Raw genomic sequence first — 17,009 nt, 5'->3', positions numbered from 1 at the left:
GTGACCCCATGGACTGCAGCCTACCAGGCTCCCCCGTCCATGGGATTTTCCAGGCAAGAGTACTGGAGTGGGGTGCCATCGCCTTACCCAGTCGAATTTTCATCCAAGTGTAAGGGCAAAATAATGACATGTTTATATAGCAAGTACCTGGAAGGTTACTTATGTCAGATAAATTATTCAAAACTTGGAATTAAGCAAAAAGATAACTTTTTTTTTTTTTTTGGTGTGTTTTCAGTGCAGTGCTGGGCTTGACTTCCTATTGTTAAGGCAATTTGCAACTTGATAAGGACAGAGGTTAACTTGTCTAGATGATCTTTATTGACAGAGATTCAACCAACTTCTGCATGATTTGTGGACCCACTGAATGTTAACCAGTTTTGTATCTAACCCAGCAGTTTTATAACACTTACAACTGCTTTTAGGTGAAAGTGAAAGAGAAAATATTAGTTGCTCAGTCATGCCTGACTGTGTGTGACCCCATGGACTGTAGCCCACCAGGCTCATCTGCCCATGGGATTTTCCATGCAAGAATATTGGAGTGGGTTGCCATTTAGGTACTTAACTTCTTAAGTGCATATTTGGACCAGTTTTAACAACTTGCTGATATTGTCATCAAATTTTAAGTTGAATAAAACCTTTCGAAAATGTTTACATTTGCAGAAGAGTCATTTTCTGACATTACCCATATCTCCCATCTGAAAACTTACTGGAAGTAGTACTTCAGATATAATGTAATTTCCTTTTCAATGGCTCTTGACACAGTCTTGGTTTTACACTTGATAATATTTGTGTGCTATAATTCTATAAATATTTAAAAATCAAATTGTATGACTCATATTTCCCAATAGACTATAAATACTACAAACCTTGACAAGTCAAAGTAATGGTATTGCTGACAAAAGTCAGGAGGGGGAGGAGAATGGTAAAGGAGAAGGACATGATAAAGGAGTTAATTCCCTATGTTACACAGTGGGGAGGGATGAGAGACCGCCCACAGTGAACACAATAAGAAATAGAAGTTTGTTATAAAGTCAAACAACTAAAAAGCCTGAAATTAATACCAGCCTCCAAATTTTAAGGCTGGGAGCTAGGAGATTATGCTAAAACAACTAATTTCCTAACCTCCCTTATGTGCAGACAAAAGATATATTGTCTAAATATCTGTAGTTCAAATAACAGCTACCTAAGCATAACAAAAATATAATAATAACCTTCAGCAGAAATCAAATCAGAAAATGACTAAAAGCAGTTTCCTTTAGGGGTTGGGACTAGGAATTGAGTACTGTTAGGAGTTGAATTGAACACCCCCAAATTCAGGCTGAAGCCCTAACCTTCAACATGAGTGTATTTGGGAATAGGGCCTTTATGGAGGTAACTGGTGTTAAATGTGGTCATAAGGGTAAGGCCCTAATCCCATCGGACTGGTGTCCTCATGAGAATAAGACGCGCTACAACTCTCTCTTTCTCACGTACACACAGTAAACATGATGGCAATGATACAGCAGGAAGGCAGCCATTTGCAAGCCAGGAAGAAGCCCACACCAAAAAACAGATCTGTTCACGCTTCAGTCTTGGATGTCTAGCCCCCAGAATTGTGAGAAAATAAATTTCTGTTGTTTAAGCCATCCAACATGTGGTATTTTGTTATGGCAGCTCAAGCTAATACACTGCGCTGCTGCTAAGTCACTTCAGTCGTGTCCGACTCTATGCCACCCCATAGACGGCAGCCCACCAGGCTCCTCGTCCCTGGGACTCTCCAGGCAAGAACACTGGAGTGGGTTGCCATTTCCTTCTCCAATGCATGAAAGTGAAAAGTGAAAGTGAAGTCGCTCAGTCGTGTCCGACTCTTCGTGACCCCATGGACTGCAGCCTACCAGGCTCCTCCGTCCATGGGATTTTCCAGGCAAGAGTACTGGAGTGGGGTGCCATTGTAGATGAAAACTTTTCAACTGGTATTCCTCTGTACTGCTAATTCTTTTTTTTATCATATGCTTACTTTTTAAAAACATTAAAATGGAAATTATTATACTAATATTATGCTTTAAGATAATTAATCAAAATGTGGCATTTAACGAAAGGTACAAAATGGCCAAGTTTATCAGGTAGTTGAGTTATTATGTCTGTAGAGTTACAAGGGCAGGAGGCAGATATCACACCGAAGGTCACTTGAACAATAACCTAACCACTATGAAATCTAGCTTTTTAGGATTTGACAAAACAATGAGTTTTAAAGTGCTTACTTTCCAGCAATATCTGATAAGCTAATCACTAAAAAGGTAAAAGCCCTTTAGAATTTATTCTACTGGACAACCTATTTACATTAAATCAGACCTTTTGTTTCCCTTAAAATGGATTGCTGTAAAAGTGGCAGAAGGAAAATTAAACAACTAATTGTTATCTGTAATGAATTTAGTAAGTAAAAAGTAAAACTTTGAATAAAGTAAGGAAACCAAGATTGTGTGAACCACTTCAATTTCATCACCCATTCAGTATAATTTTGAAATCTGTTTTGGAAATTTGAGAATATTGAGGAATATTCTGTTTCATTTACTGAAGTATTTTATATGGAGAGGGATTAGGAGGTGATGGACATTTGTTCTTGGACAGCATACAATGAAAAGTTTAACTGTGTCGCGTCCCTGTACCACCCAGTCTTAAAAAAACACAACACAGTTCCTCATAGCGCATTTTGGGGGTGTTTAAATGTCACAGTGAACTACAGAAATAGTTTAGGCATTTGGAAATCAAGCAATGAGGTATTAATAATTCACTGTAATGTGATATAAATAAAGGATTCTAGTCATTGAGAAATTTACAATCAAAATGGCACTACAGATCTGCCCACTACATGGGAAGTACTTTAACAAAAGACTATTTATAATTTATTCCTGTGACCCAGGTTTCTTTCACTACAGGCCCTGCCATGTAAAGACTAACCCCAAAGAGAGTCACAAAAAAGTATGAGAAACTGAGAAAGAGCCTCAGTTCTCTAGGAGGCTTTTCAAGTATCTCAGCAAGGGCCATATTAAATAGATGAAGCAAAGGTTGGGAAAAACAAGACTAGTTTCATCCCTACTTTTTTTTTTTTAAAGTAAATCCCAGGTTTAAATTTTACTACATTCCACATCAGTTCCCCAGACACCACGTGGAAAAGACTTCTGGAATGAGAGTGGACAAAGTTAGATATTGTCACACAAGACATTGGCAGATGATTTGTGGATCTGTGGGAATACGGGACTCCTAGGGTTCTTTTCATTAGTAACAAATTAGAAACGTTTTGCTCAATTTACTCTCAGGTATTTCTCTAACTTCTCTAAGTGTTTGTTAAGCACTCTCACAGAAGAGGAACCCAGGGAAGTATTAATAGCTTCAGCAAATGTTGGAGAAATGAGATACCCTGACCAGTCGGTGCCACGGTCCAGATGAAAGGGGAGATGCCTGACGTCATACCTGTTTTCACCATCTGTGGGCCAGCTTTGGAGAAAAGGAAAAAGTGAGCACACACCTCTGGCACTTATGTCTTCCCAGACATCCAAGTTGCTACTTACTTCATTTTAATTAGTGCACTTGAGCCACTACTGGGAGCAACAGTTGGAGGAAATAAAAGCATTTCCTTCTGCTTTTTCATCCAGCCTCAATGGTGCCCCTGGTACTCACTCAACCTGCAGCCATACTGTCCTCCATGTGGAAGACCCTCAACCTCCTCCAATGCGTCCATCCTATCCTAGTCTTAATCCCGTCTTTCCAACCTGTTCATTCTTTGCTGTCCCTCTCCAGGTCATAAAAAGATCATTGCTATGGTCCTCATTCCACCATTAAAAAAGGGGAAAGGGGTCTGGAGGCTGCATCCAGGGCATATTCAGAAACTGTTCAAGAACCATCACATAGGCTGCTGACGGAGAGAGTGAGAAGGTGCAGAATGCGGTAGTAGCAGGGCTTCCGTGGTCCAGGAGTAAGGTGGTGATTACATACGAGAAAGAAATGTGTGGCTGGTGCTGTTTATCATCTCCTCAGCTGAAAAGGAAATGAAGGGGCTAATAATTTCATTTGAAGGCCTCTTAAAGCAATTACTTAGTACTGTCCCCCATTTCTACAGAAGGATTCTTTAACTTTTTAAGTCAATAACAACCACAACAAAATCAATGGTTGGAAAAGTGTCCAGAAGCATCTAATCCCTTTGAAAACACATGAGTTCTTAAACCCTAAACTTTAAAAACACTTTCTATGTTAATAGCTAACACATACCTATGTATGTGTATATGTATATAGTAACTCTGTTATGGTTCTTACTAGGTTCCAAGTGCTATTTTAAGTTTGTTCTATTAAAAGTCATTCATTTAGGATAAAGAAGGTATAGTACATATATACAGTGGAATATTACTCAGCCATATAAATAAGGAAATAATGCCATTTTCAGCCACATGGATGGACCTAGAGATTGTTATACTGAGTGAAGTAAGTCAGATGGAAAGAAAATATCATATGATATTACTGATATGTGGAATCTAAGAAAGGTCTACGAATGAACTCAACTACCAAACAGAAGTAGAGTTACACATATAGAAAATGAACTTGTGGTTACCAGGGGGGAAGAGGTGGAGGGATAAATTGGAAGGTTGGGATTGATATAGACACTACACAATATAAAACAGATAACTACTAAGGGCCTACTAAATGGGGGGACTCTACTCAATACTCTGTGGTGGCCTATATGGGAAAAGAATCTAATAAACAGTGGATATATGTATATGCATGACTGATTCACTTTGCTGTACATCTGAAATACAACACTGCAAATCAACTATGCCACAATAATTTTTTTTTAACAAAACTAAAAAAGAAAAAAAAAACTCTCAGTCAACAGAAGAGTCCAAAATGCAGTACTTGGGTGGAATCTCAAAAACAACAGAATGGTCTCTTTTGTTTCTAAGGCAAACCATTCAATATCACAGTAATCCAAATCTATGCCCCAACCACTAACGCCAAAGAAGCTGAAGTTGAATGGTTGAAAGGTTCAGTGAAGTTGAATGGTTGAACGGTTCTATGAAGACTTCTAAGAACTTCTAGGACTAACAGCAAAAAGAGATGTCCTTGTCATCAGAGGGAACTGGAATGCAAAAGTAGGAAGTCAAGACATACCTGGAGTAACAGGCAAATTTGGCCTTGGACTACAAAATGAAGCAGGGCAAAGGCTAACAGAGTTTTACTGAGAAAATGCACTGGTCACAGCAAACACCTTCTTCCAACAACACAAGATGACTCTACACATGGACATCACCAGATACTATCAGCAGATTTTGGTCAATACTGAAATCACATTGATTGTATTCTTTGCAGCCAAAGATGTAGAAGCTCTATACAGTCAGCAAAAACAAGACCGGGAGCTGACTGTGGCTCAGATCATGAACTCCTTATTGCAAAATTCACACTTAAATTGAAGAAAGTAGGGAAAATCACTAGATCATTCAAGTATGCCAAAATCAAATCCCTTATGATAATATAGTGGGAGTAACAAACACATTCAAGGGATTAGATCTGATAGAGAGTGACTGAAGAACTATGGACAGGGGTTTGTAACACTGTACGGGAGGCAGTTATCACAACCATCCTCAAGGAAAAGAAATGCAAAAAGGCAAAATGGTTGTCTGAGGAGGTCTTACAAAGAGCTAAGAAGAGAACTGAAAAGCAAAGGAGAAAAGGAAAGATATATACATCTGAATGCAGAGTACCAAAGAATAACAAAGAGAGACAAGAAAGCCCTTCTCATTGATCAATGCAAACAAAGAGGAAAACAATAGAATGGGAAAGACTAGAGATCTCTTCAAGAAAATTAGAGATACCAAGGGAACATTTCATGCAAAATGGGCACAATAAAGGACAGAAATGGTATGGATCTAACAGAAGCAGAAGATATTAAGAAGAGGTGGTAAGAATACACAGAAGAATACACAAAAAAGAGCTTCACGACCCACATAATCACGATGGTGTGATCATTCACCTAGAGCCAGATAACCTGGAATGTGAAGTCAAGTGGGTCTTAGGAAGCATCACTATGAACAAAGCTACTGGAGGTGATGGAATTCCAATTGAACTATTTCAAATCCTAAAAGATGATGCTGTGAAAGTGCTGCACTCAGTTCAGTTCAGTTCAGTCACTCAGTCGTGTCCAACTCTTTGTGATCCCATGAACCGCAGCACACCAGGCCTCCCTGTCTATCACCAACTCCCCAAGTTCACCCAAACCCATGTCCATTGAGTTGGTGATGCCATCCAACCATCTCATCCTCTATCATCCCCTTCTCCTCCTGCCCTCAATCTTTCCCAGCATCAGGGTCTTTTCAAATGAGTCAACTCTTCGCATCAGCTGGCCAAAGTATTGGAGTTTCAGCTTCAACATCAGTCCTTCCAATGAACACCCAAGACTGGTCTCCTTTAGGATGGACTTATGGGATTTCCTTGTAGTCCAAGGGACTCTCAAGAGTCTTCTCCAGCACCACAGTTCAAAAGCATCAATTTTTCAGTGCTCAGCTTTCTTTATAGTCCAACTCTCACATCCATACATGACTACTGGAAAAACCATAGCCTTGACTAGACGGACCTTTGTTGACAAAGTAATGTCTCTGCTTTTTAATATGTTGTCTAGGTTGGTCATAACATTCCTTCCAAGGAGTAAGAGAGTCTTTTAATTTCATGGCTGCAATCACCATCTGCAGTGATTTTGGAGCCCCCCAAAAAATAGCCCCCCAAAATAAAGTCAGCCACTGTTTCCCCATCTATTTGCCATGAAGTGATGGGACTGGATGCTGCAGTCAATATGCCAGCAAATTTGGAAAACTCAGCAGTGGCCACAGGACTGGAAAAGGTCAGTTTTCATTCCAATCCCAAAGAAAGGCAATGCCAAAGAATGCTCAAACTACTGCACAGTTGTATTCACCTCACACACTAGTAAAGTAGTGCTCAAAATTCTCCAAGCCAGGCTTCAACAGTACATGAACTGAGAACTTCCAGATGTTCAAGCTGGTTTTAGAAAAGGCAGAGGAACCAGAGATCAAATTGCCAACATCCACTGAATCATACAAACAACAAGAGAATTCCAGAAAAAAACATCTATTTCTGCTTCATTGATGACGCTAAAGCCTTTGACTGTGTGGATCACAACAAACTGTGGAAAACTCTGAAAGAGATGGGAATACCAGACCAGCTGACTTGCCTCCTGAGAAATCTGTGTTGCAGGTCAAGAAGCAACAGTTAGAACTGGACATGGAAAAATGGATTGGTTCCAAATTGGGAACGCAGTATGTCAAGGCTGTATATTGTCACTCTGCTTATTTAACTTGTATGCACACTACATCATGAAACACTGGGCTGGATGAAGCACAAGCTGGAATCAAGATTGCTGTGAGAAATATCGATAACCTCAGATATGCAGATGACACCACCCTTATGGCAGAAAGTGAAGAGAAAAAAGAGCGTCTTGATGAAGGTGAAAGAGGAGTGAAAAAGTTGGCTTAAAGCTCAACATTCTGAAAACTAAGATCATGGCATCTGGTCCCATCAGTTTATGGCAAATAGATGGAGAAACAATGGAAACAATGAGAGACTTTACTTTTGGGGGCTCCAAAATCACTGCAGATGATGACTGTAGCCATGAAATTAAAAGACGCTTGCTCCTTGGAAGAAAAGTTATGACCAACCTAGACAGTCTATTAAAAAGCAGAGACATTACTTTGCTAACAAAGGTCCATCTAGTCAAACCTTTACAGTAGTCCTGTATGGATGTGAGAGTTGGACTATAAAGAAAGCTGAGCACTGAAGAATTGATGCTTTTGAACTGTGGTGTTGGAGAAGACTCTTGAGAGTCCCTTGGACTGCAAGGAGATCCAACCAGTCCATTCTAAAGGAGATCAGTCCTGGATGTTTTTTGGAAGGACTGATGTTGAAGTTGAAACTCCAATACTTTGGCCAGCTGATGCAAAGAGCTGACTCATTTGAAAAGACCCTGATGCTGGGAAAGATTGAGGGCAGGAGGAGAAGGGGACGACAGAGGATGAGATGGTTGGATGGCATCACCAACTCAATGGACATGGGTTGGGTGAACTCCGGGAGTTGGTGATGGACAGGGACACCTTGCATGCTGTGTTTCATGGGGTCACAAAGAGTCGGACACTCCTGAGCGACTGAACTGAACTTCAATCCCATAGCTCCATGGAAATTGATTACATTAAGGTAATTCATGAATCCATGATACTAAACCCAATGGCCTGTTTTCAGTCCCCATGTCACTTGACCAGTTACATGTGGTACTTGATACAACTGCTCCCTTCCTCCCTATTGATGCCTTCTCTCCCCTTTGCTTTTAGGATGCCGTATTATCCTGGTTTTCCACCTACTTCATGAATTGCCCTTTCTCAAAGACCTTTCCTGTTCTCTCTTTATGCATCAACCTCATAATGTCATGATAACCTGGAATTCAGTCCTAGGCTTTTTTTGCCTTTTCTAGCAACATTTGTGCCCTAAGTGATCTCATAAGGGCAAAAGATTTTGAATGCTAACTGTATACAATGATACCCAAAAGTACATCTCTAGACCAGACCTTTCTCCAAACTTGTATGTGCATATCCATCTGCCTCTGTACCAACTCCACTTGACATCTAACAGCCATCTCAAAGTCAATGTGTCCAAAACTAACCCCCTCATTTTCTATCACAAAAGCCACGTCACCTACAGCCTTTCCCATCTCAGTTGATTGCAAATCCTTCAAGGGGCTCAGACCAAAATCTTAAAGCCATTCTTGATTCTTCTCTTTCTTTCCTCCCCACATCCAAATCATAAAGTCTTTTTGGCTTAACCTACAGAATATATTTAAAATATGACCTCTTCTTACTCATTCACTGCTAGCATCTGGACTATTATCATCTCTCTTCCTTCAATTATTAAATTATCTCCATTGTACCTCTCTGGTCTCCCTATAGACTATTGGTTTAAAAAAAATTTGTTTAAGAGTATTTTGAGACATAAAAAGTATATGAAATCCAGGAACTCTTGTGTACTCTTGCTGAAAATGTAAATTGGTGCATCTACTGTGGAAAACAGTATGGGAGGAATTCCTTAATAGGTTACTTAAAAATCTGAAAATAAAGCTACAATATGACCCAGTCATCCCACTCGTGGACATATATTCAGAAAAGACTAAAACTCTAATTGGAAGGACTGATGTTGAAGCTGAAACTCCAATACTTTGGCCCCTGATGCGAAGAGCTGACTCACTGGAAAAGACCCTGATGCTGAGAAAGATTGAGGGCAGGAGGAGAAGGGGATGACAGAGGATGAGATGGTTGGATGGCATCACCGACTCAATGGACATGGGTTTGGATGGACTCCGGGAGTTGGTGATGGACAGGGAGGCCTGGTGTGCTGTGGTTCATGGGGTAGCAAAGAGTCGGACATGACTGAGTGACTGAACTAAACTAATTCTAAAAGATACATGCACTCCAATGTTCATAGCAGCACTATTTATAACAGCCAAGACAAGGAATCAGCTCAAATGCCTACCAGCAGATGACTGGTCTAAGAAGATGTGGTACATACATACATAGAATATTATTAATTAGCAAGTACTCCAGAGAAGGCAATGGCACCCCACTCCAGTACTCTTGCCTGGAAAATCCCATGGATGGAGGAGCCTGGTGGGCTGCAGTCCATGGGGTCGCTAAGAGTCGGACACGACTGAGCGACTTCACTTTCACTTTTCACTTCCATGCATTGGAGAAGGAAATGGCAACCCACTCCAATGTTCTTGCCTGGAGAATCCCAGGGACGGAGGAGCCTGGTAGGCTGCCGTCTATGGGGTCACACAGAGTCGGACACGACTGAAGTGACTTAGCAGTAGCAGCAGCAGCAAGTACTCAGTCACGTTCGACTCTTTGCAACCCCACAGACTACAGTCCTCCAGACTCCTCTGTCCATGGGATTTTCCCAGCAAGAATACTGGAGTTGACATTTTTTATTACTCAGCCATAAAAAAAAAAGAAAGAAAGAATGCCATTTACAGCAACATGAATAGACTTAGAGATTATCACGCTAAGTTTGAAGTCAGTCAGAAGGAGAAAGATAAATTTCACATGCTGTCACTTAAAATGTTTACTTTCTGCTCCTTTACAGAGCAATCTGCCAACCTCCGGTATATTCTCAACAGAACAGAGTTGTCGTTTTAAAACTTAGGCTAGACCTGGTCACTCCTCTGCACAAAGTAAGGCGCTCTCCAGTTCTCTCAGAGCAAAAGTGTTACAGTCGTCCCCGAGGCCCTCTGATCTGGCGCCAACTGCCTCACTGCTTTCATTTCTGACTTTCCTCACTATTAACTGCATTCCAGCTGCTCTGCCTGCCTACTATTTCTTGCTTACACCAAAAGCTCCTTGACCAGGCTCTTGGCATGGATTCATCACTGTCTGGAATGCTCACCCCTAAGATGTGTGCATGCTCAATCATGTCTGACTCTTTGAGACCCCTGCCAGGCTCCTCTGTCCATGGGATTTCCCAGGCAAAAATACCAGAGTGGGTTGGCATTTCCTTTTCCAGGGGATCTTCACAACCCAGGGATCAAACCTGTGTCTCCTGAGTCTCCTGCACTGGCAGGCGGATTCTGTACCACTAGCACCTCTTGGGGAGCTACTCCAGATAGCTCCATGGATAAATCCCTCACATTCATCCAGCCTTTGCCCAAATGGCACCTATTCAGAGTCCTGTCCTGACAACCCGACTTAAAACTGTAACTTGTTCCATGCTACAATTGTAGTCTCCCTTATCTTATTCTTTTTTTTTTTCTATTGTGCTTATCACCTCCTAACAAACTGCTGGATTTATTTATTTATCATGTTATACTAAATATAATGTAACATAAATTCCAAAAGAATAGACATTCTGTTGATTTCTATTTGTTGGTAATATCCCAGGAGCCTAGAAGAATCCCTAACACATGGTAGATGCTCAATAAATATGTGTTACATTTTAACTGAATTATCCTTAATGTCTATGAAATATTTAAATGATGCTGAATCCTTAAAATGCATACTTCAATTATAACAGTACATCTCTGGTATAGTGTAACTATATATCAATTTTCTGCTTTATGATACAGTTAGACATCTGCTGTGGTTAAAAAATCAGAGATGGCCTTATATAAATTCTTCTTAATGAGTATGAGGAAAAAAAGATTCCACTATATATCTTTTCCTCTGCAAGAAGTCATTTGTTGAGGCATAAATCTAAGGAAGCACTTGGGATTACAAATCTGAAATTCCTGAAGATCACTGAAATTCAGCCTAAATTTCCCTTTCAAAAACCCAGAGAATTGACCACAACTTCCAAGAAGTGTTTGAATGGCTCAATTCATTGTGCATTTATTGAATATTACATGCAACACATGAAAATCAGAGATTTTTTTTTTTAAAACTATGTCTCAGTCTTTAAGAAATTTACAATGAGAGAGGAAGAGAGATATATTCACTGTAATAAAAACATTTGCAAAGAGTTTCTGGATGTTAGTATAAAAAAAAATGCTGTCCAGTAGAAACACAATGCAAACCACTATGTAACTGTAAACTTTTCAGTAACCACACTTTAAAAAGAAAGAGGTAAAATTACATTTAATAATACACTTTAACCCCATATATATGAACTACTTTCATTTTGGCATGTCAAAATAATATTAAGATGTTTTACATCCTTTTTTCTTCTCTCACTGTCTTCAAAAGTCACTGTGGACTTATGGCACACTGCAACTTGCAGCTAAATTTTCTTCAGAAATACTTGATCCGTATTCAAAGTTCATCAAATTTACAGGTTAAAAATAAACAGATTTTTCGTACCCAAAGTGTTCTAAACGCTTAAAAGTTGCCCATAACTGAATTACATATTGGTTTTATAACTTAAAACTGAATTAATTCGAGCTTCTCTGGTAGCTTAGTGTAAAGAATCCATCTGTCAATGCAGGAGACACAGGTTTGATCCCTAGTCCGGGAAGATCCCACATGCCATGGGGCAACTAAGCCCACGTGCCCTAGAGCCTGTACTCCACAACCAGAGAAGCCTCTGCAATGAGAAGCCCGCATTCCGCAACGAGAGTAGCCCCCACTGTCTACAACTAGAGAAAAGCCCGCACAGCAACGAAGACCCAGCTCAGACAAAAATGAAATACATACATAATAAATAGAATTTTTTTTAATTAAGTAAAATCTAAAATTCCATTCTCAGTTGCAGCAGCCACATGCAAGTTTGCATTAGCCGCATGCAGCTAATGGCTACCATGGTGGATAGCAGCAGATTGAGAGCAAGCACGGTCAAACTTTCTTCTGCACAGGGCCAGAGAGTAAACATTTTAGGCTTTGCGAGCCACTCATATCCCTAGCCTAGACGATTCTGCCAGAGCAGGATCAGACAAGTCTTTAAGAAGACTTCAAGAAGGCCATTTGTAAGCTGGGATTAAAGGATGAGTCGGATTTCAAATGTATAAATACAGGAGGGGGATGAGGAGAGCATTCCAGACTGAGGCTTAAACATGAGCCACCACAGGGATGTGAACCACCACAGAACCAATAAGAAAAGGAACCCGGACGCCTAACGCTTAGGCTTAGAGGACTGGGAGGAGGGAAGGAATGTGCAGGTTATTTTCCCAGAGGCGTCCTCCAACCTTTTCTGCCCTGCAGACGCTGACCCTAGGGATGGCATCACCCACACCCTGCTGCCCTCTGGATTCCAGTTGGTTTAGCAACGAGGGTGGGGTGGCCACTGGCTTCAGATCAGAATCAGCTTTCCAGCTCTCTCCCTGTCTCCTGACTGTTCTGGTGGTGGTAGGTAAATGGTTTCAGCTTCCAACTTCTCCATCTCTCTTCTTTGGCTCCAAGTTCTCTCCAGGGTCTAGTACCACCCATCCCTGCTTTCCCTATCCACTCAGCCCAGCCCAGGGGTAGCAACAGCTTTGCTGTGGCTAACTCCTGGGTTAGAGTTTCATCATCCCTGTTGCCTTCCCTCAGTCTCACCCATCACTCTGTAAATAGTTTGATCATTAAATTCTCTTCAGTTAAACCCTTGTAGTGGGCCATCTGTTTCCCACCAGCATCTTCACTGATTCAAGTAGACTGAAGCCAGACCATGAAAAGGCCTTACATGCCAGACTGTAAAATTTTACCCCTATCCAGTATACAGTGGAGAATATCAAGGCTCTTAGCATATAGTACTGTGTTGTGCAGTACACAACCAAATGTGAAGGCCTTCCTCTTAAGAAAGGGGGTGACGTGGTTAAGGAGAACACAGAGGAGGCTGGTCTGGGAGATATTTCAAGGAGAGAATCAACTTGACAATGCCACCAGTAGCTCAGATTATCATGGGCAATTTATGATACTAACCCAGGCAAGAGCGGTTGTCGGTTTTAAATAGAAGTCGTCACAACTACGTAAGTCTGAGCTAAATAGCTCATATTCTCTCCAGTATTCCAGAGTTCATCCTGTGCATCAACCTGTGCCCATTCTGCAGGATCCTCCTGCATTTCTGGCTTAGAAACCAGTTGTAGCAGAAGGGTCTTTAGCAGACATTTCCCCACTTATTTTCTGATGTTAGTCTGTGGTGGTTCTGGGAACCAAATAACAAAGTATGAGGATGATTAGACATTTCCTTCAAGATGTGAAACCCAGGTCCTCTGACAAGTGAGAGCCTGTAGCAGAGCTCCCCACACTTGCCCTCATCATGGTGCACTGAGAATATCGTCATATTGCCAAGGATACCACCTGAATGGATGAGGCTGCTCTTGGCCAGAGGTGACAAAGATAGAGGCTCCAGCTGCCCCCGCCTTGGCCAGCTTCCCCAAGGGTTAAGCAGTTCAACCATGAGGCATATGTGCAACACACTGAAGACATATTAGTTGTGAAATTCTGCTTTAGAGCTCCAACTCCATTTGCATGACTTTTTTCCTCTTGGAGCTCTCTCAGGAAGTATCATTGACCTCAGACAAAATCTAGTCCACTTGAACACCAGCTGCAGTCACAGACAAATGACCTCTCCCTTGATTCTTGGAAGCACAGTCAAGGCCATCACTAGCCCATGTTGAACTTTTATACAAATTAGAAGGTGGCCCTCTCGCTCTGGATGGAAAATGTGTGAGCCTAAAACTTGGTTCTTTGTACCTTTTTGCCTTGGTCTGCAATATAGGCCATGAGTAAGGCACATCCATGTTAACATGGCCCCAACAGTACCAGAAAACACCAAATTAAGGGGCTTTACTGCATCCCATAAGAGCATCCTTTCGTTTTAGTTAAAACTCTCTAGGACTATTTGTCACATCTGATAATGATGGTTGAATTGGGGAATGGGAGATTGTACCCCTCACCTCACCTCCCCACCACAGGTGGTTTAAAGACAGGCTTCCTTTCTCGAAATAGGTGGGACACTGGAATCCAGTTAATCTGAGGCCAAGTGACCTTGTGAACAGTCAAGAGGCAGGAATTGTTTTAAGGAGAACATCAGACAAGATAAGAATGCTTTTTGCAGCCTAATAACTTTCACTGAACATACTGAACACTGGACTCTGAAAGGACAGTCTCTCTCTAAACTTCCATAAGAATTAGACTGTATTCCTTGGGTGGAACCAAACTCAGTGATGTAGATCCCTTTGACACACCCCTCTTTTCTTCTTTCTGCATGCTGAGCTCCTCTGTCCAACTGTTGTCAAATCCAAAGCAACACTATTCCAGAAAGTGTGATCACCATCTATGAGGGTAGGTGGACTCTAGGAGTTGTTGCTATACACGTATAGGTAAGTTAAATTTATGAGACAAAATATCAACAGACTTTGCCAATGAAATTAATCCAATATTTATCCTCAAGTAATCAAATAATGAGTTGTTCAAACACATAAATGAGATTGCATTTAGGCATTAGGGTTCATGCTGATGGCTATCAGAAATAGTAGAACGTAATTAACTTGGAAAAACTGTCAATGATAAGCGATTTTTTCCCCGGCTGTTTTCCTCCTTGGGGACCCCCTCCACGTGGTGCAGGACCAGCCCTCTTCACTTCTTTTCTTTCTTCCCCAACCAGCCTCCGAGTTTCCACAACCTGTTGGCACTTTTTATACACAGTGGTTCTGCTCTGCACGCCTTACCTCAAATCTTCTGAAGCCTACTTTTTAATGTTATTAATGTGCTTCAAAAATAAAAGGTCACCTTACTGTATAGCACATCAAACATTTCTCAGTGTTATGTGGCAGCCTGGGTGGGAGGGAATTTTGGGGGAGAATGGATACATGTATGCATGCTAAGTCGCTTCAGTCATGTCCAACTCTTTGTGATCCTATGGACTGTAGCCCACAAGGCCCGTCTGTCCATGGAGATTCACCAGGTAAGAATACTGGAGTAGGTTGCCATGCTCTCCTCCAGGGCATCTTCCTGACCCAGGGATCGAACCTGTGTCTCTTATGGCTCCTGCACTGCATGTGGATTCTTTACAACTGAGCCACTGGGGAAGCCCAGGATACATACATATGGATGGCTAAGTCCCTTCGCTGTTCACTTGAAACTATTAATATCACAACATTGTCAATTGGCTATGGATGTGTGGTACATCACTTCAGTCATATCCAACTCTTTGCGACCCCATGGACTGCAGGCCACCAGGCTCCTCTGTCCATGGGGATTCTCCAGGCAAGAGTACTGGAGTGGGTGGCCATGCCTGCCCCCAGGGGACCTTCCCGACCAGGGATGGAACCCACCCCTCACATCTCCTGCCGTGGTAGGCAGGTTCTTCACCACTGGTGCCACCTGGGAAGCCCAACCAACTATACTTCAATACAAAATACAAAGTTTTAAAGAAATTATTAAAAACTTAAAAAAGAAAAAAATTTCCGAATGAATGTAATGTCAAAAAAAGATAAAGAAAAGAAAGGGTCATCCATTTCCTCTTTCCTAGCTCCAACCCAAACACAGCACATTCCCAGAAGTGGCTGCCTTGCTCTTCAAAGTCTTTACAGAGAAGGAACCGGTATAAAGACTCCTCCTTCCTATTGTATGAATTGTGCCACCTGCTGCTGTTATCTCCCTTAAAGAACTAAAGACAGTCCATTTCTTGTTTGAAATAGTAACAGTTCCTTCCTACTACTGGGAGCAATACTTGTTCTCCACTGGAAGGGAAATGGATAAGACTATGCAAATGACAGGCGTGTGTTAGGGATGGAGGCACTGTGGCCGCTCTGATATTGACGGGTATTATTCCCTCTCTCAGAGAAGGAAATGGCAACCTACTCCAGTGTGCTTGCCTGGAGAATCCTGTGGACAGAGGAGCCTGGTGGGCTGCCATCTCTGGGGTTGTACAGCCTCGGACTCGACTGAAGAGACTTAGCAGCAGCAGCAGCATTCCCTATTTTGGGAATACTGATCTTTAAAAATAAATAAATCATGTTATCCTCTGCTTTAAACTCTCCAATAGACTCTCCTTGCACTCAGAATATAATCCAGGGCCTACAGACCCTACTTTCTAGCCCTTTTGTACTTTCTCCAACCTCATTGACCATCAATCCCTTTCTTGTTTACACTTGTTACACTCCAGCCCTACTAGCCTTCCTTCACTGCTCTCATTCAAAACATACTGAGCATCTATTATGTGCTGGGTAATGTTTTAAGCACATGAACAAAACAGAGAACACTTTCTCACCCAAAGGACACTAGAGTTGATATTATCAATAGTTCTTCTTCCTAGAACTCATTTACCCCAAAGTTTAGCAAGGTCTACTTCCTTTTCATCCTTTAAGTTTCAGCTCAAATGTTGTTGTCATTCAGTCACTCAGTTGTGTTTGGCTCTTTGCAACCCCGTGGACTGCCTGCTCCCTGTCCTTCACCATCTCCCGGAGTTTGCTCAAACTCATGTCCATCGAGTCGGTGATGCCATCCAACCATCTCATCCTCTGTCATCCCCTTCTCCTCCTGCCTTCAATCTTTCCCAGCATCAGGGTCTTTTCCAGTGAG

Source organism: Bison bison, unplaced genomic scaffold (genome assembly GCF_000754665.1).
Source record: "Bison bison bison isolate TAMUID 2011002044 unplaced genomic scaffold, Bison_UMD1.0 scf7180017864296, whole genome shotgun sequence".
Classification (NCBI taxonomy): Eukaryota; Metazoa; Chordata; class Mammalia; order Artiodactyla; family Bovidae; genus Bison; species Bison bison.
Note: the sequence above shows the minus strand (reverse complement) of the source record.